At 37.4% G+C, this 25,061-nt stretch overlaps 1 protein-coding gene, 1 long non-coding RNA gene and 1 pseudogene across 2 annotated transcripts in view; 1 reads left to right on the top strand and 2 right to left on the bottom strand.

The window, feature by feature from the left end:
• Positions 1–25,061, bottom strand: part of LOC136394896 (uncharacterized) — a 292,059-nt gene that overhangs the window by 15,247 nt on the left and 251,751 nt on the right. The window lies entirely within an intron of this gene.
• LOC136393880 (spermatogenesis-associated protein 31D1-like) overlaps positions 1–25,061 on the top strand; it is a 371,407-nt gene that overhangs the window by 148,588 nt on the left and 197,758 nt on the right. The gene's annotated exons all lie outside the window — the stretch shown is intronic.
• The window catches only part of LOC136393883 (myotubularin-related protein 6-like), a 55,857-nt pseudogene that overhangs the window by 4,590 nt on the left and 26,206 nt on the right, over positions 1–25,061 (bottom strand).

Raw genomic sequence — 25,061 nt, 5'->3', positions numbered from 1 at the left:
ATGACCTTTCTCAGAGGGCAGAAACTACTGACAATGTAAAAAAGCATGTGTTTGTTTGAGATGTGAATAATGCACCACAAAAATGCTACTCTGTGGTAAGGGGTGTTTAATTTCACTTATTCTCGTCTAGGGGTAAAGTGACAAGAACAAGAGAGACTTTGGGGAAGATCAAATGTATTGATTTGGAACAAAGGTATTTCAGATATATGGGTACAGGCTTTTGGAAAAATATATTTATTGAAATTCCTACTATTAATATTCAAAGGTATCAGTAAAAATACTTCACAGTTCTGACATTGTTAAGAATGTAACCCCAACTCGGCCACCTAGTGCTATGTTTCTCTTCGGGTGGTGAACTACAAACCTTCTTGATCTTCACTAATGAAATGAAGAGGAGGGTAAGAAGATGGTATCTAACTTCTGGTCCAGCTCTCATACCGACAGGACAAGGCTGTGATGAAGGTGTGAGATGTGCACAGTGCTATAATAGGAAGGAAGAGGGAGGTGGATTTCTACGTATATTAAATGGTGTCAACGTGTTTTGTCTTCTGGCTGAGAAAACAAAAAACCTATTTTTCATGTGTTTTTCAGTCTGAATCAATGATAAATAGGAATATATAAAAATAAGTAAAGCAGACCCTCCTAGAGGTAGTAAGTTTTCTGTCAGTCAAAGCGTAATGCAGCTTGCTAATCAGGGTTGTGATTTCAGGGATAAAAAAGGCAGTGCTTGTTCTCAACCTTTAGCACGCATCAGAATCTCCCAGGGGGCTTGCTACACTATAAGTTGCTGGTCCAATGCCCAGTTTCTGAGTGACCACATTTGGGTGAGGAGTCCAAGACTTTGCATTTCAAGTGCCCTGGTAGTGCTGATGCTATTGATCCAGGGAACCACTCATTGAGAACCAGTGGAACACAACACTGGGAGAAAGGCAGGTTAGATGAGCACTAAGACCCTTTAATATTAAATTTTAAACTTAAGTTTAATTTTAATCAGGAATTTATATCTACTCATTGATAGAGATAGACATGAATTAGAAAGCTAGGAGGTTAGATTAGACCAGTCAGTCAATAATCAAAGAATACAAATATTATTTTTATTGTTATTACTACTATTACTATTATGATTCAAGGCTGGAAGACATGGAAAATAACTTGGAATTACATAGAGTTTTCTTTAAGACACTATCATCAATATTTGGAGGGTGTGAACAAGCTTGTATTCCTGTACTGAGAGGTGACCAGAGATCAAACTTGAAAACTGACCTTCAAAACAGAACAAAGCAAGACAGCTTATCAAGCACCTCCCATTTCTCTTCTGCAGACACATTAACACATAAAAACGTTCATTTTACCTTAACAACAAACAAAACTCTGAGACTGGTTTTATGATAAACTGTTTTATCTTCTTATATAAACTTTCCCAGAATCACTTTAATATCAATTATTTTATATGTGTAGGCTTTATCCATCATCTACTGGCCAGGTATCATCTTTTATATCCAACCCCTACCTTCATCCCCTCAGTATATCTGCAAGTCTACCCATATTTTATTTTTTTCTTGACTAAGCATTAAAGGGGTTTGTTCTCTATTCCTCACCTGTCAGGTTTACTGCTCCATTTTAATGCAGCAAAAAAGAAAAAAAGAAAAAGAACAGAGAAAGGCTAAATATTAGTTGGCCAATGGTAATAAGAGTAACCATGACAACCAAGATTTAACAGTGCTCACAGGTAGGGACACATAACTTACACACATTAGCAAATGACAGCATATCAAAATATTTAAAGGCTTCTAATCATAAAGTAAGTGAAGGACATGAGGGCACATCGCTAAATAAATCATTTTTGAGTGTGTTAATGTCATAGTCACTTTTATCCATCAACTGACAAAATACTGCCACGATTAATTATATTTCAGGAAGTATTTTATAGTACAGATATAATTTGACTTTTTCAAAACATACATGACAAAACTACTAATGTACTTAAAGGGAATACAACATTACTTCATATAAGAACATTATTCATTTAAAATAAAGAGTTCTCAGTTAAGAGGTAGGTTATTCCCTTAATGATATAAAAGACTTGCAAATTGTACTAAACTGCACAAAAATTTGCACAACTGTGTAATATACCATGAGGTAATAAAGTGGCAGAAATGATTTCTTCAAACACCTTTTGACAGTCAGATAATCATAAATCTCTTTTTCCAATAAAAGATTAAAAACATTTTCAGTTTGGAAAAGGTAATACTCATCATTATAAATCTACAGAGCATGACCTATCTATATAGCTGGGCGGATCCATAAAAGTATTTTATTACCAGCCATGGATATGACATACTTTCCTAGTCAAAGAGGTACTACTGTCTGTGAATACATTTAGTTCATGCTCACACATACTTTCACCTGGGATAATATGGAAATTGCTTAAATAACAATATTCTTTATGCAGACAGGGCATCTTTTACCTGTAAAGAAGTAATCCAAACAATCTTCATGTTGAGGCAAATTGCAAAGTATTTAGCAAGTTCTCAATTATAAAAATATGTAAAGGTGCCAAAATCTGCCTTAATCACAAAAAAACATATACTACTAGGGTATCTGGCTTTGAGATACTGTAGTTCATCTCTTTTCAAAAATACAAAACCCACATTAAAATTGTACAAAACACATACAAAGAGAAAATAAAAATAATATCAAATATACTGCTTAATTATTTTCTTAATTTTAAAGTGATTTACCTGGTGGTACCAGGGTTCTTTTTCTTTTTTTTTTAATTATATATGTTTCTAACTTGCTAATTTTTTAATCAGTGAGGTCATCAGTTGTAGGAATATCTATTCCTCTGGAAGGAAAGGAAGCACTAAGTGAATTATTAGTTTTGTGTATTAAAAGTCTGTTGATATTTTGATGAATAAATACAGTGTGCAATTCACTCCCTCTACCATAGAAATGTCAGTCTCACCATGCATGGGTACATATTTGATGCAAATGCCTAAGCTTGAAGGCTTTTGGAACCACTATGTTTAAATAATAGGTTGAGGGTTTTATTACAGTTCTTGCCAGCCAAGATAAAGGCAATAATGAATGATGGAGTAAACATGTGGAGGGGACAGAGATTGTTTACACTATTTGGCTTGTATAAGTGCGATCATTCAATATCCCTCTGTGACACGCACTCTACTAGGCACAAAGGAAACAGTGAGGAACAAGACAGAGTCCTAAACCTACACTATGGAGTGGACAAGAAATCTAAGAAAATGGCCAATTACAGTAATGTGGTAGATTCTATAATATAGAAAAGTAGAAAGTTCTTTAAGAGCATAGAAAAGGGCTAAACAGACTGAACTGGTAGAAAGGAGAGCACAAGAGGGAGGCAGCTAGACAGACAGGCTTTCTATATAGCAGGTGGAAGCTTAGCTTCCCTCTAGGATGAGTTAGCTAGCCAGGCCAAGTGGAGTGGCCGGGGAGTGAGGGAAAAGGTGTTCAATGCTTAGGGAAGGACTTTCTTTGATGACAGCTTGGAAAGACATGGAGGGTTGATATAAAAAGAGAAAACTATGAGGGAAAACCCACAGAGGGTCACTGTTGGATGAGAGGAAAAAGCTGAAGTCTTATTTTAGTCATCCCTACCTCATGGCCTTCACCCACAGAAGTTTGGGGGTGGATCTGAAAATTATTCTCTCTCTCGTGTCCATTCTGGTTAGACTATTACTGTTCAAAAATGTTACTTTTATCTAGACCATGCCTTAGATGGTTATAGCTCCCTAACCCATATTTTCTTTTTTTCCATAGCACATAATAAACACTTCTACATTGTGAAATGACTGCCCACAGAGTCAGCTTAACATGTTGTTGTCAAATATTTTCTACATAACCTGATCTGGTAGTGGTGTAATGGATAGAGCATTGGCCTGAGATGCTGAGGACCCAGGTTCAAAACCCTGAGGTTGCCGCCTTGAGTGCAGGCTCATCTGGCTTGAGTGAAGGGTCGCCAGTTTGAGCATGGGATAATAGACACGAATCCATGGTCACTGGCTTGAACCCAAAGGTCACTGGCTTGAAAACCAAGGTCACTGGCTTGAAGCCCAAGGTTGCTGGCTTGAGCAAGGGGTCATTGACTTGGCTGGACATCCCCCCCCCCAGTAAAGGCACATATGAGAAAGCAGTCAATGAACAATTAAAGTGTTACCTATGAGTTAGTGCTTTTCATCTCTCTCCCTTCCTTTCTGTCTGTCCCTGTCTGTCCCCCCACTCTCTCTTGCAAAAAAATAAAATAAAATAAAAATTTTCTATGTAAAGAATTCCCAGACAATTCTAGAACTAATGGCTGAAATACCTTACATACATAACAAATGATCAGTGTATATAAATTTCTAAAAGTATCCATTCAATAGCTCTACAGATTCTTTTGTGTGTGGGCGGGGAAGAGAAAGAAGGGCAACATGGAGTCATATTTAAAAAACATACACACAACCCTATGGGCAGAAATAATATAGTACAAATTCTACTACTTGGGATTTGATGTTCTCATTAGAGGACACTATATTAAAAAGCATTATCTAGAATACCTACTTATTTTATAGAAGAGAAAGCAGAGATTCAGAGTGTTGGCATGACTTTCCACTCCATATAGAGCCGGCTTGTCATGGAGCTGGGATTTTAACTCAGTTTTACTGATTCCTAGTCTAGTGTTTTCTAACCCTTGCTACCACCTTATCTCTGTACTTTACATTTTAAAAACACTGTACATGTCACATATAGAATACAAAATTTCAAAAACTCATACTGCAAGATAATTTGTAACACTCAAGACCTACCAAACACATTTTAATTTTCAGATGATTCAGAGGCATTTTAGGGACCTTACAAAGCCTAGGTAATAATATTTTATCACTGATTATCAATGTATTGCAGGTTTACAAATTCCTAGATTAAAAGCAAAGTAAAATGAATAGTACTGTCAGATGAAAGATTATGCTATTTCCACATTAATATAATAATAGGTATATGTCTCCTCAGACAGCGTTATATGGACAAACCATCCATAGATCCATAGCTACAAAACTTCTCCAACCACAAGTAGTGTTATAAGCAGGTGTATATGATTAAATATGGTAGAAGGTGAAGGGATTAAGCATAATATATATGTGTGTGTGTGTGTGTGTGTGTGTGTGTGTGTGTGTATATATGAAACATGTTGACAAAGACAACACTGTGTTGATAGCCAGAAGGAAAGGGGTAAGGGGGCAGGTGGAGGTGGGCAAAGGTGGGGGGAACTGGGACAAAAGAGACTGCTTGTGGCTATGGTCACATGATGCAGTGTGCAGATGATGTTTTATTGAGGTGCACAACTGGACCTGTACCCCAATAAATTTGTTTAAAAAGTAAATATTAAAAAGTAATAAAAATAAAAAGATAACATGAGTCAACATTATTTTATACTCATTACCTACTCAAAGTATCATTTATCTACAGAAAGTGAAATACTTTAAAAATAATGATAATATAATCAATTTCAACAACCTATGCATAAACTGAAAGGCACCTAAGAGGATGAAGTATTTATTACATACATAATTAACTTTGCTCAGATTCCAAGCTACAAAAGACACTATTCATCCCCTATGAAGGTTTCCTCTTGAATTGCTTCATGATAATCAAGAAGGACATTGTTGGGCCTACTTAAATTTCAAGTCAGGAATGTTCTTCACTGCTGAAGCAAGCATTTCTATTTCAGCAACGCTTCATGGGCCTTCAGATGCTTTAGCTAAATATACTTAGCATTCGAGGATGTGTGCCTCTTCCAACAATTGCATTAGACGATGATTACATATGCACACACTAGAATGCGCCACTATTTTAACAGAGTCATAAAACCTTTAAATATGATGCCTCTTTTTGCGGGATTAGAAAAAACGTATAACTGAGTTGAATTTTTTTCAAGCACATACAAATGAAGAATGGAAAACAATCACAAATGTTAGAAATTATCAAGGTTAAAATCCTATTTCTTTGCATTTACATAACTAGTTCATAAATCTCATGCACACCTCTCTTCAGTGACCTGACTTAAGGATAGTCAGATAATATCTGAATGAAACACAACTTCAAAAATAAGGCGAGTGTTTTGTCCATTTTAAATAATCACAAAATGTCATATGATATGGTCGAGAAATGCAAACTCTTAGTAATCAAGATTGCTAATCTGACTCCCACAGGAGGATGTGATAACCTGAATAAATATTTCACTGAAAACAATTATAATTCTACTCTTGCTTTTAATTATTGCATTCTCTTCTGGTAAAAGGTTCAACACATGAACATCAAAAACTACCAGCTCCTACTTGGATTCACTCATGATTTATTATTGTTCTGGGGTAAGTGGCTACCTCCTGTTTCCTGCTCTTACCTCTTGCACAAGACAGAGGTGATCAAATATAATGCACACTAATAAGATACAAATTGGGTTGAGGAGATTGAAACCATCAACTAAGAGGAGATTTTGGACCTCAATCATTTGCTTTTTAAGCTATTTTATGACATTGATATTGAATAATGGCAATGATCAGAAAAAATTATAATGGGTATTTCTTCCATTCTTTCTAGCTCTAAAATAGGATAGGCAATTTAAGGGGTTATGGTTATAAACCTTACTTTGTCCTTTTCTTATTTCATTAACCCTTTTTCACATGAAATAAAATGGAATGCAGCTTTATAAGAGAAACTTTTAAAAGAAGTGTCTGGAAGAATCTACTTTTGAGTCAAGAAAAGAAGTTATCAAAAATAAATAAAGGCTATCCCAGGAACATAAGAACATAGTTAATAAGGGAATATAAGTAGAAATAATTAAAAAACTTAATGAAGGGAGCTATATGTATATGAAAATAAATAATGAAAATAAGATGATCAGATTAAGCATGTGAGCAAGAATCACAATGAAGAAACTTCTCTGATTCTGAAGGTCAAGGCTATGAGGAGAGAGAATGAGAGAGGGGAAGACGGGGGAGTGGGAGAAATGGAAGGAGGAGAAAAGGAATGTAGAGGAAGAGAGGGAAGCAGAGAGAGAAAGGGAGAGGGGGGTACTACATTATAGTAGAGGAAAGAGATCAAAGAGTATTCTGAAAGGTCAAACACTACCAAGGACAATGTAAACACAAAGTTTCATGAAATAAAACTTGAATTGGAAGAAAAATTAATATAACTGAACATAATTTAAAATTCAGTTATTCTAAATGTTTAAGAGAATGTATTATATATATTAATTTTCATAATTTTATACATTTATAATATAATATTTTTAAGTCAAAAGGATTTAGGGGTTGAAGAATTACTAATGTTCCTTTCAACTAAAGCAGTGATTTGGGGAGAAAATCTTGCTTTTATGTAATGAAGGAAGAAATTGTATTAAAAAAGAGTGGACAACCAGAAAACGTGGGGTTGATGTGAATTATCTGCATCCTAACTGCAATCAAAGATACTAAGTCAGATTGCTATTTGAGAGTATAAAAGTTAAGGTTATATTTTTAAAAAGGGAAAGTGGTACCTCACATCCCTTTTTGGACAAATGAAGATTTGTACTGAAGATTTGGAATAGGGGTTAGAAGAAAAGCAGAGAGGGAAAATGTTCATTTTTGTCCTTCTCTAATCTTCCATTTTTAGCTACTTTGCTAAGAGTTGAGAAATGACTATAGGAAAAATTCCGGCACCTGTGGACACCAGAGTTATAAAATGAACAGAAATGTACAGGTTCATGATGTTTCAAAAACCACACTAAAGTGAACAATTAATTGTTTAAAACAACCAAATATCAGCTAAACATCAGGCAAAGTGCTCATAAATTAGCTCAGAAGAGCCACGGTCTGTGCACACTAGGCAATGGAGTCCCCCTCACACTGAATGGGATCTTAAATAGCAGTCTTTAAATTTCATTCTAGCTCTAATGAAATCATTTTCCAATGATTACTGGGGCTACACTAAAGTAGTCTACTAAGATTAACTACAAAATGATCACAGAAGGAATCACAAGTCTTCAAAAATAAGGCCATCCCCAAGACTGCAATAGAAATATTGGACAAACATACATTTTATCGAGAAGAATAGCTAGGACAATGCAGATGATAAAGATGACTGCAAGGACAGGACCTACAACCCAGATGAAGCCTTCTTCTTTATCAGTGATTGGCTGTGGATCCAGGTCCATTGACACAACAGGGTCTGAGTAAGGACTGGTTGCATACATCTTCTGAGGAAAGACAGAGTCTATGTTGGTCATATATGAATGTCTTCCAGCGTATAACTTCAGTATTAGAAGCAGCAAAGATATGAGATAAAATGGATCTGATGATAAATGTTTGACACAATGTTAGTAAATAAAAAGCAGAAGTGGGGAGGGAAAAGAAAATGAAAGAGGCCTTGCAATCTATATACTGTTATACAGTAAAGTATTTTATAATAAAAGAGAGACAGAGAGAGAGAAGGGGGGAGGAGCTGGAAGCTTCAACTCCCATATGTGCCTTGACCAGACAAGCCCTGGGTTTCGAACTGGCAAACTCAGCATTTCCAGGTCGACGCTTTATCCACTGCGCCACCACAGGTCAGGCAATAAAATCATTTTTGATGGTATAAATTACTCCAGATATACTTTTTTTTTTTTTTTTGCTTATTAAATGATCTTAGGAATTATGACCTACTAGTAATTAACCAGTCATGAAATGCTCAATGAGCATTTACACTGTGCCAATGTACCCATTCTGTTGATTTTCTGTATGTGAAAATCAACAGAAATATTAGTTTCAGTCTTCAAGACATGACTGCCCAGTTAAGGAAACCAATTTAAAAAGTAAACATTTATAAAGCAAAATATTCGTATTTCATTAAACGTTAAATTATGTAAGCAGTCCTTAGTACTATATGTTAGTTAGAAAATAGAAGCCAAAAATTGGACAAAGTCTACGACTTCAAAAGAGGCCAAATTTTCAAATTATAGATGCAAAATATATAAAACTGATGATATGGCTTTCCAGAACATAAAATTTTTAGAACTGTAAATGTTCCCTTTAGGTACAATACAAAATTAAAACTCAAAAAATTAGTAAAATCTAGTGCAAATAAGACATGATTGAGAATTCTAACTTGTTTACTACTTTTGCAATGTAAAATGTTAAGTTTTTACACTTGACTTCACTAGGTCTTCATATTTGAAAAGAGTATACAATACCTAAAATTATGAAAACATTTTATAACTAAAGAAATATAAATGAGACATTTACCCTGAGATCACAACTAACTAATAAAACAATATACCAATGATTCTCAAACTTTTTGAAGTCGAGGCGCATTTAAAATCCTAAAAATTGTAGGCACACTATATTCAAATTTCTGAGAAACATGTTATAATAATTAAGTCAAATATTAACAAAAAAATATAAAGTCCAAGAGTGCTTTTATGGTAATTAAGTGAAATAAATACGACAAAATTAAATTTATTCTGACATTAAAAAATGTTTTTATGTTACATTTTTTGAGTTTTGCTTTTAGAATGTGTAAAAAAGAGGTTAAAAAATTTAAAAAACGACAAAAAAGTTATTTTTTTACATATATAGATACATTCTTAGTAAGATTTAGTTAATTTGGCAGGTCTCGGCGTGAATGTGTTAAATTTTTTCATTCTTGTGTTTATGAGAAACATGAGCCTGATGTGTCCTAGCGATTTCTTCTATGTTTGGGCACATATTGGAAAGGCAAACTCTCATTTCCTCGTCAATACATTGAAGAATTCCTTCTTTATACTCTTAATTGTATTGAGGGTAGAAAATCCTAATTCACATAAATAGGATGTTGAAAATTGTAGTAAAATGTTCAAAGCTTTTATAGATATTGCCACATATTCTTCTTTTATAGAAATCCAAAAGGCTTCAAGAGACAATTCCTTATGTTTAATCATCAATCCAAAACCCCCACCATACATATCATCTTAACTTTACACCAAACAAAGGATAGAAGAAACTTGCCTCCAGTCTTTCTGGGGAACATGGGGGTAGTGTATACCAGCATCACAGCTTAACAGCCTTTTGCAACCTAATCAGGCAAGTGAGGTGGGGGGTTGGGCAGACTGTCAGCTTACAGCTAATTCCCCACACCTCTGTCCCCCAAAAATCTAAACTCCCAAAACTCTGTTGGTTTTTTGGTCCCCAAAAGGCACATACTTCTCTGGAATACCATAGCGTGCACTTGGAAATCTTCATACTTTGAGAACCACTGCAATATACACTTACTTAGCTAAAGATTTTATTGCCTAAAAAGCTTTCTATCATGGTTTTCCCATAATAGTTTGTTAGGTGAATACAACAGGCTTTAGAAACACAAAAGAATTTTTTTAAAAAACTGAATAGAAGATTCAAAAAGTAATTTTTGGCAGTGTCACATTCTCAAATCCATGGACTGAACTGCAGACAGAACTTTTTGAATTAGGTATATCTTGTATCTGTCTCTTTTTACACATCCTCTTAAGTTTATTCAAGCAGTCACTACTTGGATGACTAAGGAACACTCCTGCCTCAGAGGCAGACAAAGGTACAACTGTCTAGGATTTTAAAATATGTACTTATTAATTCTTTTTGGTTATATATGATGGCAAAACAATTAAATATTTCTTAAGGCACATAAAAAAGCATAAAACAAAAATTGATCAACTTGACTACACTGAAATTCAATGAATCTATATAAAATATACCATAAAAAATGGAAAGGAAAATAGACTGGACAAAGCCGTGTGTGTGTGTGTGTGTGTGTGTGTGTGTGTGTATGTATATAAAAAAATTCAGCCCAATATATAAAGAATTCTTACAAATCAATAGGAAAAAAGCAGATATGGCTCTGGCTGGGTAGTTCAGTTGGTTAGAGAGTCATCCTGATACACCAAGGTTGTAAGTTCAATCCCCCATCAGGGCACATATAAAGAGCAACGAATAAATGCAGAAGTAAGTGGAACAAATAAAAGTCTCTCTCTCCTTCCCCCCTTGTCTAAAATCAGTAAATTAAAAAAAAATTTTTTTAAGGTAGCTATTCCAACAGAAAAATGAGCAGAGATTTAAATAGGTCACTCACAGAGAAGAGAAACCAAATGTCCAACAACCATATGAACCTCTTGATATCATGGACATCCAAAACTAATTGTATGCTGAACATACAATTTAAATGTTCAGCAACTGAATGGGGAGACTGTGATCTACTTATACAGAGCAATATTATACAGTAGTTATTACTAAAATAAATGTACTAAACTATACATATCAACATGGATAAATTTCAAAACTATGTTAAGCAAAATGAAGCATGACAGTATGCCAATCTCTAAGTATTTTTAAAACACGCAGCTTCTTAGCTGAATGAAGGGTATGTGGGCACTCATGTTGCTCATTGCCCTTCATATAGTATACAAAAATACTCATATTTTTCAATCTGTAATAAAAATAGTACTTAAATCACACAAAACAGTATTATAAAGTTTTATGGATACAAACGTATACAGTCTAAGAAGTATGCAAATGTTCACAGGAATAATTAACACCAAATGAAGTGAAAATAGGTGGGGGAAGCCTGAGGAAAAGTTTGAGGGTCTTTAAACATAACGTTTCATTTCTTAGACCAAAAACATGAAATATCTGAAGCAAATATGATCTAATGCTACAATCTCACAAAGCTAGGTAGTGCATACTCCAATATTATTATTTTATATCTCTACTTTTCTATATATTCTAATATATTTTAATATTCAGGGAAAGTGACTCAAACTAACCTATTCACAGTAGAGATCAGACTTTGAAAAAACCATATGTACTTAGGAGGTTTCTCCATACACTAATTTTCACTAAGAACACAAGTAAGGAAATCAACTAATTTAATATTCCAAACATATTACATTAGATAATTCAGAATACTTACAGATTCTAAGTCTTTAAGGTCTTTCTCTAACTGTTTATTTTGCTCATTCATATTCATAATTATGTTACACAACGACTCCCTGGGATGCAATGTTCAATGGAACTGGTGGTACATGTTTCTCCAAAATCTTTATGATCAAAAAAAGAAAAGTTTCAATAAATAAATGTGTCTGAGAAAAACCATATAAATATTCAAAGATGCTAACTTACTTAAAATTGAAAGATACTGTACATGGCTCCAAAACAGCAAATGTCTGAGATTTGCAACTGTAGAGAGTATTTAAGTTCTTCTTTTGGTCATCCAGAAGAAATGGCCACAGGGAGTAAGTCTTCTCTTTCAACCTTACATAATGAGAGGAACATAAAAAGCTTTCCCACAGATGCCAATACTGTTTTATAAATCAGGCAATTGTAGCCCGAGTAGATTTAAGTTTTAGTTTTTCCTTCTATTCAAGTCTAATGTCCCCTTGTCTTTGTATTCTCCTTCTCCTTTTTCATTTATATTGTATAAAACCATGTCTACTGAACACAACACAGGTATACCATTTTCTCTCAAACCGTACACTTTTAAGAGATTCCTCTCTTAACTCACAATTTCACAATCTTGGTCTCTGTTACACCTATTTCAAATCCCCCCACACACACAGCTGACCCTTGACTGACACAGGTGTGAACTGCACAGGTCCACTTACACATGGATTTTGTTCAATAAATACTGAATTGGTCCTTCATGTCCCTGGGTTTCACAGCCACAGACTCACCCAACCACGACTGAAACAGTACTCTAGAATCCATGGCTGTGGAGGATTTAAATTACATGCAGATTTTCAACTGTACAGGCTCAACTGTATATAGAATAAGATACTAATGTGCTGTATTTCTGTTTGGCCTTATTCTCCTAGCCACATACCTGGGCTGTAATAGCATGTATTATAGGGCAGGGACAAATTTAAGTATGAACAGGTATAGAAAAAGGGACTTAGAACTAATCAGGACGTTATTTAAGAGTTTAAAAATGCCAATTATACTTGTCAATCCAAGAGTAAGTAGGTGATGTAGGTGGATAACAGTTAGAATGGTTTTGGATAGTATATATACCAAATAAATACAGAATGGATAGGGATACAGAGGAAGAGGTGGAGAAGCTGTTTCTAAGAGAAACAATAGATGTGTTCCTAATGAAAGGTTCCTAGGAAAGATGTGCTTTTGTTACCATCTTTCTATTTATAAGAATGTTTGGCACTAACTGAGAATAGTTTTTCCTAACACAGCTCTGTACTTTAATTCACCCCTCCTAATTATAAAAAAAAACTACTGAGAGATACTAGAGCACAGAGCTAAAGTCCTAACGTTCTTTATTTGTTCATCTCTACCATACTCTATTTCACTTGTTATTCCCTTCACATACGCATTCTTAGAACTCTCCACATGCTCTCAGTTCTGCCTTCAACTCTGTGACAATATGTGGCTGTCTTCAAACTACCACCAGATTAACCTCTCTAATATGCCACCTGAATGTTCAAAAATCTGTAACTGCTCTCCATTGGCTACTGTAAGAAATCTAAACTTAGAAGCTCAACCTAACATAGATATATATTATATATATAGCTTCTGGCTAAATTTTGGTACTAGGAGATCTGGGCTAATGCTATGAGATAGATCCCTGCACCAAAATTTAGCTAGAAGCCCCTAATCCCAAAGACTGGTTAGGGAAGAACAAGTGTGAGTTCCAATCAGGAACAGACACACTGGAGCAAACATAGGTTGACTTATTTCTCCCAAAGAACTACCTGTTCAGATGTGAGAAGAGCTATAAGACGCATTTTATCTTAAATTGCATGACAATTTTTAAATCTTTTACCACATTTTAAAACTTAGTAACCAATACTTTCAAAGAAATGAAATAATGTAGAGATTTTAAATATATATTCAGAACAAAAAGGAGCATTAGGGATGTTCCTAAGGTGTTGGTAGTATTTCTTATTCTGAGTGCTGGTTACATAGGCATACGAGTTTAAGATTTATTGAGCACTACACTTATGATATATGTGAGTTTCTATATACACGCTACACTTCAAAACACATTTTTAAAACGTATTTCTACCATTAACCTGAGGGTGTGAGCGATATTCAGAGCATAGACTTGGTTTCAGAAATACACACATAATCTTTAAAAAAAAAAGTCATTTCTATTTTATACTGTCAAGATATTTTATTAAGTTCAACTATAATTTATGTTAGGCCTCAGCTAAAGAGGAAAAAAGAGCCCATTTAATCAAACCGTCTTACTTGAGTTCTTCTCTTTCCTTCTGACAATTTCCAAGGAAGTTTCCAAATTGGCATGAATGAATGTTCATGGATCTGAAGAAGAAATGCTTCATCGAATTCAAAGGCTTGTGGAAACTGTTCAGTCAAATGCCACACACATTCCAAGAACTGAGTAAACACCGGTGAGACTTCCTTTGGGTCACCATCCAAATGGCCACACCTAACCCCCCACCCCCAAAAAATGCCTCTGAAAAAAATCAATTGTGCAGGTGCTGTTAAATTTAAACGTACATTAAAAAAAGTTCCTAAAACATTGTGCCATTGGCATAAAATAACTGTAATGTTTCTACTGAAACCATTTATACCTACGAGTTTTTCAACCACAGTTTTAAGGGTCTATTACCTTCTATATACTACAATCTATCACAGTGGTAGTCAACCTGGTCCCTACCGCCACTAGTGGGCATTCCAGCTTTCATGGTGGGCAGTAGTGGAGCAACCAAAGTATAAATAAAAAGATAGATTTAACTATAGTAAGTTGTTTTATAAAGATTTATTCTGCCAAATTTAGAAAAAATCCAACATAAAGTACTTGGTAAGTAATTATTATTATAAGCTTTAACTTGCTGTAACTCTGCTTTATAAATTTTATTGATTGATTTTTTTTTTTTTTTAGAGAGAGAGGAGTGAGAGAGAGAAACAGAGAGAGAGAAGGGGGAGGAGCAGGAAGCTTCGACTCCCATATGTGCCTTGACCGGGCAAGCCCAAGGTTTCGAACTGGCGACCTCAGTGTTCCAGGTCGACACTTTATCCCACTGCGCCACCACAGGTCAGGCTGCTTTATAAATTTTATAAAGTAAAGTTACCTCCCTACTTTATAAATCACCATTACTGTGGAACCAGTGGGCAGTTAGAAAATTTTACTACTAACAGAGATACAAAAGTAGGCGATAGGTATAAAAAGGTTGACTACTCCAGCTCTAGACAAACAGGAAGGTAATAAATTGCCATGTAAGTTAAAAGTAAGAGATTTGAAAGAGAGGACAAAAATATTAAATCAGTCCTCATAAGAAAAACTGAATCACACTCTCACCTCCCACTGGACATGCAAGTTCATGAAAAATAGAAACATTTGGCACTATTTTTTCTAATTTTACAAAATATGTAAATGTGTAATTGTGACTCACTTTTCTGAAAATTTATGTCCAAAAGAGATCCAATCCTTTTCTAATAAAACCTTAATGAGAAAAAGTAACATCCATTTATAACTACTTTCAATTTTTTTGTTTAGAATGGGTTAAATCCTATTATCTCAAAAACAGCAATATACATTGCAAACAAAAAAAATTATTTTTTAAGATTCTAGGAAAAAGACAGCAAGAACCTGGATTAGAAGTTGGTTTAACAAATAATGAAGATGATAGATACATAAAAAGAAAGTCTTATTAATTAAATTATTTCCCTTATATTAATTGTTACATTTTAACTGAAAAGTATATGTTATAATGCACTATTGGATTTACATTTTTGTATGCATAATGTGATAGTTGCCTATAAAGAAGCCTAGGAAAATGTAAATCAAAATGTAAACAGTGGTTAATTGTGGGTGGTAGGCTGGGGTTATTTTTAAACCTTTTCGCTTACTTGTACATTACTTATATAATACTTAACAATGATAAAGAGACCACTAAAAAGTTTACATTCAAATTCAAATGTTAGTATCTAATCTCTTGAATGGACTGTATCTGTTTTCTGTCATTCAGGTCCTAGTGTCACCACTTTCATACCTGTGTGACCTCAGGCACACAACCTTTAGGCTGTAGCCTCAGATTTTACTATGAGCTCTCTGTCACTCTTCTATACACCAACATCTAAAACTTAAAAATCTCTCTCACTAAACTTATCCTTTCTTCTACTTACCTCAGTGAAGAGCAGATCGGTACCATCCATCCTGACAACTGAGGTCTTAGCCTGGAAATTATCCTAGAAGAGGACTCCTCTCTCATACTCCATATACAATCCATAAACAACTCTTACTGATTGCACTGTCTTAACATCCTTGAAAGTTGGCCCATCACATCATCCTCCATTCGTGTGGTACTGCTGTCGTTCTGATCTTTTTTTTTCTCTCTTGAATTATCACAACAGTTTCTACACTGGTCTCCTAGTCTCTGTTCCCACTCCTTTCTTCCTTCAAGACGATAAATCATTTTTTTTTCAGCAAGGTACTATTTCTCCTGCTTAAAGGCCTCTAGTGGCTCTCACTACCTAAACTCTAGTTTTCTCTTCCTCAGGCCTTCATCCCACTATATTGTTCTGCATCCAAGCCTGCCACCCTCATATCCACCCTGAATCCCATTCACTACACATTACCTATAGCCACCTAAAGGATCTATGCTTTAGCTCTCCCTGTTTCTTTTGCCTAGGAAGCTCTCATACTGTCCCTGGTCAACCATTACATCCATTTGGATGTCCAACAAATAATTAAAGCCTACCATGGCAAGGAAAATATTTCTTATCTTGAAGTAAGCTGAACATTATTTTAGTAATAGCACTTTCATCCATCCTACCCCAGATTCAATATGTTAGTGCACAAGATAATGGTGCTAAAAGGGACCGAGTGATGTTAAACGTTTCCTTGCTTCTGATGACACTGTATTTAATAATTCTAAACTATTGAAAACTTTCTCATATCTCTTCATTTACTTGCCATGAGTTGAGATATAAATTTTAAAAAGATGAGTTAATGTGATCATACATTAAGAAACAAACAAAACAGAAGCCAGAGCATTAACTTCACAACACAGAAAATATTTTCAACTAAAAACTTAAAATATTCTACCTAACACGTAACTATAACTAACAAACGTAGGAGTTTAAAACAAAAGTCTTATTTTAAAATATAATTTTTAAGTACTCTTACTTATACGTTGTTTTTGCTATATTACTTACAGTCATAAGATAAATATGAGGGCAAAATACTATTTCTATTGTTACATTTTTGGACAAAATAATTTAAAATCTAGAACTTTATGTCAGAGAGGTGACGTAAATGAAAATCAGTCTAACTCAAGGTTTCTCAATATCAGCACTACCGACCTTCTGGGCCAGATAATTCTTTGCTGCAGGGCTGTGCTGTGCAATCTAGGATATGTAGTAGCATCCTGGGGCTCTCTACCAGCTACATGGTGGTTGCAGCCTTTCCGTTAACTGTAAAAATTAAAACTGTCTCCTAACATTACCCAATGTCTCCTGCGGGGACAAAATCACTCCTCTGCGATAACCACAGGTTTAGCCAGGTAACTCCTTACCATGAATCCTTTGACTGTCCTGTAGTAGGAATCCAATAAAAGAGAGCCAAGGGAACAAACCTGGGATGTCCTGTCCCAGCCGTCAGAACAATGAACCAACACACTTGCATTTTCAACCATTATTGCCTGAAAAGAAAGATCATATACTTAGATTCTAGCAGAATACATTTTAACTGAATCAATAAGTTCTACTTACTTAAAAACCATTAAGTATTACAGTATAAAGAAGAGGCAGGACTATAATAATGCTAGCATAACATAATTTCAACAAAGAAAAATACCAAGACAAAACACAAAGCAAACAAACAAAAAGACAGAAATGCTATATCAAAGCAGTTAAAAAAAATTTTAAGTCCTTACATGAGATGCTGCCTCATATTTTTAAAGCTCAAATTAAGTGAACCTCATTAGAGGTAAAACAATGAAAATGACCTGACTAGAAAAGATGCCAGCACTCAAAATAAAAAATTCCATTCCTTCCCAACCGTCACATACCCCAAACCAAACACAAGCGATGAAGAGTTACCTTGGCTAAGAAGATGGCTGCATCCAGGACAGCTTTGATGTGATGCAGCCAGCCAGAGCTCTCCAAACCAGAGTAGAAGTCACTGACAGAAAGCCCCTTGGTACCATTAACTACAGAAGGAAGAGACAATATTCCAGTTAGAATGACTAGGGACTCCACTTCTATTCACTGTATCTCCAGGTGAGTAGGTTGGGGAAGAGGACAAATAGGCAAGACTCTGTATAAATGAAAAGATGCAATTAGAAGCTCAATGACAAATTTTCTGTTGCATGTTGCTCATCATTTCTATTGCTTAAAAAAATGTTCCTTAAGAAATGATGACATCGGATCATTTACAGCAAAATGGTGGGATCTTGATAATATGATACGAAGCGAAATAAGTAAATCAGAAAAAAACAGGAACTGCATTATTCCATACGTAGGTGGGACATAAAAGTGAAACTAAGAGACATTGATAAGAGTGCGGTGGTTACGGGGGGGGAGGGGGAAAGGGAGAGGGGGGAGGGGGAGGGGGAGGGGCTCAAAGAAAACTAGATAGAAGGTGACAGAGGACAATCTGACTTTGGGTGGTGGGTATGCAACATAATTGAACGACAAGATAACCTGGACTTGTTATCTTTGAATATATGTATCCTGATTTATTGATGTCACCCCATTAAAAAAATAAAATTATTTTTAAAAAAAATGTTCCTATCTCATGTAAAAAAAAATTTGCAGCACAATGTTTAATTAAAAATTGTCTGGTATTGGAGGTGGCAAGATGGCGATGGAGTAGGCAAACATCCAACATCCACCTCCCAGAACCAAAGTGGATTACAACTTAATTTTAAGAACCATCATCTGGAAAAACCAACTTTGGACTAAACTAAGGAGACTCTTTAACCAAGGAACACCGAAGAAGCCACACAGAGACTGGTAGGAAAAACTAAAATGCAGAGAGGGCTGCCCAGCTCCCGGGAGCCAACAGCAGCCCCGAGAGACTCACATGGCGGGAAGTGAGTTTAGTGGAGAGGGGAAGGCCCTGGGCCCCAGGAACAAAGCCCCAGCCTGCAGCTCCAGAGTCTTGAAGAAGCATATAGACAGTACTTAGCTGCGAAACAAGTCAGGATACTGTTTGTGAGAAAGAGACAGATTTCCCAGACCCAGGATTCTTCTTAAACAGACCGCACAGAAAACCTCTCTCACAACCACCCACTCAGGGCTCCAGGGGATAGGGAGAGAGGAGAGAACCAGAGCAGTGGGAAGAGAGCATAATCTAGGAGGCACAGGGAGAAACAATTTGAGGGACAGCCACCCTAACCCCTGGGCTGAGTCACTCCCCAAATCTGAAGTGAATATTTCCCCTGGAATCAGCAATACCAGCAAAGGGAAGGAGGACACCAGCCAAACAAGCTCTTCTGAAGCACTCAGAGCAGAGTCGCTTAGACGGAGAATACAGTATTGAGTGCTAGGGTCTGAGGTGTAGTGCTCCCAACCACACTGCAGAGGGCTAGCTGGAGGGAGGAAGGGAGGGAGGGCGGGCAGCGGTAGGATGGAGAAGCGCAGTCCTGTGGGCAGGGGCTGAAGCCAGGCTGGCCACAACTAGGGCTAGGAATGAGCTCATTCATGCCGAGCGGGAGCAGAAGTGGCACACAAGAGCAGTCTGGCCAGCTGTGAGCCATCTGAAATCCACCCCACAAGGGAAAAGGGTAAGCCTGGGATCAGCAGAGACCCACAGCTGAGCGCCAACACACAGCCCCCCCCCCCCAGCCAACAGAGTAGGGACTTGCCGCCAGACCTGTGAGTGCAACTCTGTCGGTGGGAGTGGGGCAAAAGCCCGGGAACAGGCGCAGACTGGCAGCTGAGCACAGGCATGCAGCCCCACCCGGCCTGATTCGCAAGCACAGTTCCGCCCGTGGGGGCGGGGTGAAAGCACGGGAATAGGCAGAGACCCGTGGCTGAGCAAAGGTGCTCACCCCTGCTCTCGTGTGGAGGCCTGCTGCCCAGGGCAATGCACGCAAACCCACCTGCAGTGGCAGGATGAAGGCCAATGCTTGTAGACCAGGGCATGTGAACACAGCCCCTCTAGTGGAGGAGAGGTGGAAACCACAGCAACAGCAGCTGCCGGCTGGCACCAGCAATGCCCATACCCTAACGCCTGAGGCAGCCGCAGAGAAGGTGGTCGGGCTGCAGACAGACCACACCTAGGGAACAAAGAGGCCACACCAATTGGACTACAGTGGCCACACCATCCTTATACACAGGCAAAATGGGAAGGCAGAGAAAAGCAACCCAATTGAGTCAAGAGAAATCCCCAGAAAATAACTTGAATGAGTCAGATACAACCAAATTACCAGATGCAGAGTTTAAAATAATGATTGTTAAGATGTTCAAAGATCTTAGAACAACAATAGTTGATCATAACGAATAACTAAAGAGATAGCAAATATAAAAAAGGACATTGAAATAATAAAAAAGAATCAGTCAGAAATGACAAATACAATATCAGAAATGAAGACCACAATGGAAGGAATTAAAAGCAGGATGGATAAAGCTGAGGATCGAATCATGGAGTTAGAGGACAGGATAAATAAAGACACAGAAGCAGAGCAGAAAAAAGAAAAGAGACTCAAAAAGTCTGAGGAAACTCTAGGAGAGCTCTGTGACAACATGAAGAGAAATAATATCCGCATCATAGGGATTCCTGAAGAAGAAGAGAAAGAACAAGGGATAGAGACTTTGTTAAATCAAATCATAGCTGAAAACTTCCCTAAATTGATGCAAGAAAAAGTCACACAAGTTCAAGAAGCACAGAGAATTCCATTAAAGAGAAATGCAAAGAAATCTACACCAAGACACATCATAATTAAAATACCAAAGCTAAGTAATAAAAAGAAAACATTAAAATCTGCTAGAGAAAGCCTGACCTGTCGTGGTGCAGTGGATAAAGCGTCGACCTGGAAATGCTGAGGTTGCCGGTTTGAAACCCTGGGCTTGCCTGGTCAAGGCACATATGGGAGTTGATGCTTCCAGCTCCTCCCCCCTTCTCTCTCTCTGTTTCTCTCTCCTTTCTTTCTCTCTCTCTCTGTGTCTCTCTCTCCTCTCTAAAAAAAAAAAAATGAATAAATAAATAAATAAATAAAATTTAAAAAAAAGCTGCTAGAGAAAAAAGGCTATCACCTACAAAGGAACCCCCATAAGGATGACATCTGACTTCTCAACAGAAACACTTGAGGCCAGAAAGGAATAGCAAGGAATATTCAAATAATGCAGAACAAGAGCCTACAACCAGACTACTTTATCCAGCAAGGCTATCATTTAAAATCGAAGGAGAAATAAAAAGCTCCCCAGACAACAACAACAACAAAAAAAAAAAAACAAAACTCAAGGAATTCATTAAACTAAACCACTGCCACAAGAAATATTAAAGGGCCTGTTGTAAACAAATCAAAGGTTGAAAATAATATAGCTAAAGAGAAATACAGCTTTAAAGATTAAAATGGCAAGAAACAACTACATATCAATAACCTTAAATGTAAATGGATTAAATGATCCAATGAAAAGACATAGGGTAGGTGTGTGGATAAGACAACAGGACCTGGAGCTCCAGTGGCGCAATCGGTTAGCGCACAGTACTTATAAAGAAAACAGGACCCATACATATGCTGTCCACAAGAGACACACCTTAAAACAAAAGATACACATAGACTGAAGGAAAAAGAATGGAAAAAAATATTTCACACAAATGGAAATGAAAAAAAAAACTGGGTAGCAATACTTATATCAGACAAAATGGACTTTAATACAAAGGCTATAGCAAGAGATAAAGAAGGTCACTACATAGTGATAAAGGGAGCAATAGAACAGAAAGATATACCATTATAAATATCTATGCACCTAAAATAGGAGCACCTAAATATATAAAGCAGACTTTGATGGTTATAAGGGGCGAGATCAACAGCAATACTCTAATGATAGGGGATTTCAATACCCCACTAACATCACTAGATAGATCCTCAAGAAAGAAAATTAACAAAGAAACAGCAGACTTAAAGGACACACTAGATCAACTCGATTTCATAGATATCTTCAGAACCTTTCACCCTAAAGCAGCAGAATATACATTCTTTTCAACTGTTCATGGTACATTCTCTAGGACAGACCACATGTTAGGGCACAAAAGTGGTCTCAACAAATTTAAGAAGACTGAAATCATATCAAGCATTTTCTCTGATCACAATGGCATAAAACTAGAAATCAACCACAACAGAAAAACTGAAAAATACTCAGACACTTGGAAACTAAATAGCAAGTTAAATAACGAATGGATTAACAATGAGATCAAAGAAAAATAAAAAAATTCCTAGAAACGACTGATAATAAGCATACAACAACTCAAAATTTATGGGACACAGCAAAAGCAGTGCTGAAAGGGAAGTTCATAGCATTACAAGCATACCTTAACAAGCTAGAAAAAGCTGAAATAAACAAATTAATCCTGCATCTAAAAGAACTAGAAAAAGAACATCAAGTAAAGCCCAGAGCTAATAGAAGGAAAGAAATAATAAAGATCAGAGCGGAAATAAATGACATAGAGGCTAAAGAAACAATACAGAGAATCAATGAAACCAGGACCTGGTTCTTTGAAAAGGTAAACAAGATCGATGAACCTTTAGTCAGACTCATGAAGAAAAAAAGAGAGAGGACTCAAATAAATAAAATTAGAAATGAGAGTGGAGAAATAACAACTGACACTACAGAAATACAAAATATTGTAAGAAAATACTATGAAGAACTATACGCCAAAAAACTAGACAACCTAGATGAAATGGAAAATTCCTTGGGTGATGTCACGGAAATGGCACCGTGAGCAGCGCGTCCGACAGATCTCCCCAAAATCTCAACAAATTTATCAACTAGAAACAGAAAAATTTATCCTCGGAGCATTCCGGAGTTCCACACACACACTGAAAGTGAAAGGACTGTTGCCGAGGAGGGAGTACGCCTGTGGTGAGTCAACCCACACGTGCAACTGCCCGCCCACACTCAGGAAGCGGCAGCCTGGGCACTGGCGGCAGCTGGCATGCCCTGAGAAACCGCGCGCCCCGTGCCGCGGTCCGGAGAGTCCCGGCCACCGGCGTGCACTGAGAAACCGCGCGCGCGCCCCGTGCCGCGGTCTGGGAGGGGCGCCAAGCCTATCTTTCCTAGTCAGGAGATTTTCTCCGTGGGCAAGGCACCTCACCCAGCCATTCAAGCTAACAATCAAGCATTGGGGGAGGGGCGCGCAGGCAGCCTGAAATACTTTCTGGAGCACAGCTGCGGATCCAATCACTGAAATTAGCTTAACCCACAAAATCTGCGCACCCACGGGGCTCTAATTGATAAGATCTCTCCCAGTTCAGCGATCCAAGACAAGAGGCATGATATTTTTCAGTGCCTTTCGCTAAAGGGGCGGGGGCAACTTCTGATTGACAGAGCCTCCATATTCAGGGATATACCTAAGAAGAGGGACTTGGCAGATATTAAGATCTATACAGCAAGCAGCAAATAGTGCATCTTCTTCCCAGCCAAAACAGGCTACCAAGTGTGGAAAGCCTGGGTTGAGTGGTCCAAATGAATGGTAGGCGCTGAACAGTCACCTTGACAACAATTGACTCCCAGCCCCACCTGATTATGCTGGAGGTTCTGACTGCCAGAGCCTTACCCAGAGCCTTGCGCTGAGTGAGGATAGAGTGGGGATTTCCCAGCTCTTTGAGCCTCTCACTCCCCAGACAGAAGCAGTGGCAGCCTCATAGCTGGATCACCAGGCTGCTAATTCAGGAAGGGGAGACTAGGAGAGAGACTCCAGGAAAGCAAACTCTCTCATTGTTGGACTCTGCAAACGCCAACAAGCCTTGACTACCAGAGAGACTAAAGCCAATTATATGACATTGCCATAGAATCCCATCAACTACAAATCCCTACCTAAGCGTGACACAGGGGCAGAACCTGGGGTACAGAGTCACTGACCAGGAAGAGGGAGAGAAAAGAAAAAGGAAGAAGTTAACCTCTCAAAATCAAGAAAAATCCACAGACTTTATAACTTGTTCCACTAATTCTTTGTTGTTGTTGTTTCTTTCTTCTTTCTTATTGCCTTTATTATTATTTGTATTTCCTCCACCTTGGTCCTTTTATTCTCTGCCCATCGTATGCTACCCTTTTATTGAACTAAACTACCCATGAGTGTTACATTTTATTTCTTTTCTTCATCCTTACTCTCCTTTAGGGTTACACTCCAAAACCCTTAACTCTCACTCTCTCCCCTTTTGTTTTTCTTTGTTTTTTTTTTTTCTTTCCTTTTTTTCTTCCTTCATTTCTCTCTTTTTCTTATTTTTTCCTTTCTATTCGTTTCTTCTTTTCTCCTTTTACTTTTCCTCCCATTCAATCCTCAATCACGAACAAATTATTTAATTTGGTACTCAAGTTTTTTGGGGGTTTTTTTTGTTCTTTTTTTTTCTGCTTTTTTTTTTTTTTTTTTTTTTTCATTTTTCTGAAGCTGGAAACGGGGAGAGACAGTCAGACAGACTCCCACATGTGTCCGACTGGGATCCACCCGGCACGCCCACTATGGGGCGACGCTCTGCCCACCAGGGGGCGATGCTCTGCCCATCCTGGGCGTCGCCATATTGCGACCAGAGCCACTCTAGCGCCTGGGGCAGAGGCCACAGAGCCATCCCCAGCGCACGGGCCATCTTTGCTCCAATGGAGCCTTGGCTGCGGGAGGGGAAGAGAGAGACAGAGAGGAAAGTGCGGCGGAGGGGTGGAGAAGCAAATGGCCACTTCTCCTGTGTGCCCTGGCCGGGAATTGAACCCGGGTCCTCCACACGCTAGGCCGACGCTCTACCGCTGAGCCTACCGGCCAGGGCTTTTTTCTGCTTTTGTTTTTGGTTTTCCTTTATTTGTTTGTTTTTGTGGCATTTTGGGTACTTTTTACATTGCTTTTTAACTCACTAGCATTCCTCCCAACCCAAAGTCTCCATTGCATTTAGTCTT

The sequence above is a fragment of the Saccopteryx leptura genome, chromosome 2 (assembly GCF_036850995.1).
Source record: "Saccopteryx leptura isolate mSacLep1 chromosome 2, mSacLep1_pri_phased_curated, whole genome shotgun sequence".
Classification (NCBI taxonomy): domain Eukaryota; kingdom Metazoa; phylum Chordata; class Mammalia; order Chiroptera; family Emballonuridae; genus Saccopteryx; species Saccopteryx leptura.
The sequence above is the reverse complement of the archived record's forward strand: the minus strand, read 5'-3'. Positions and strand labels throughout refer to the sequence as shown.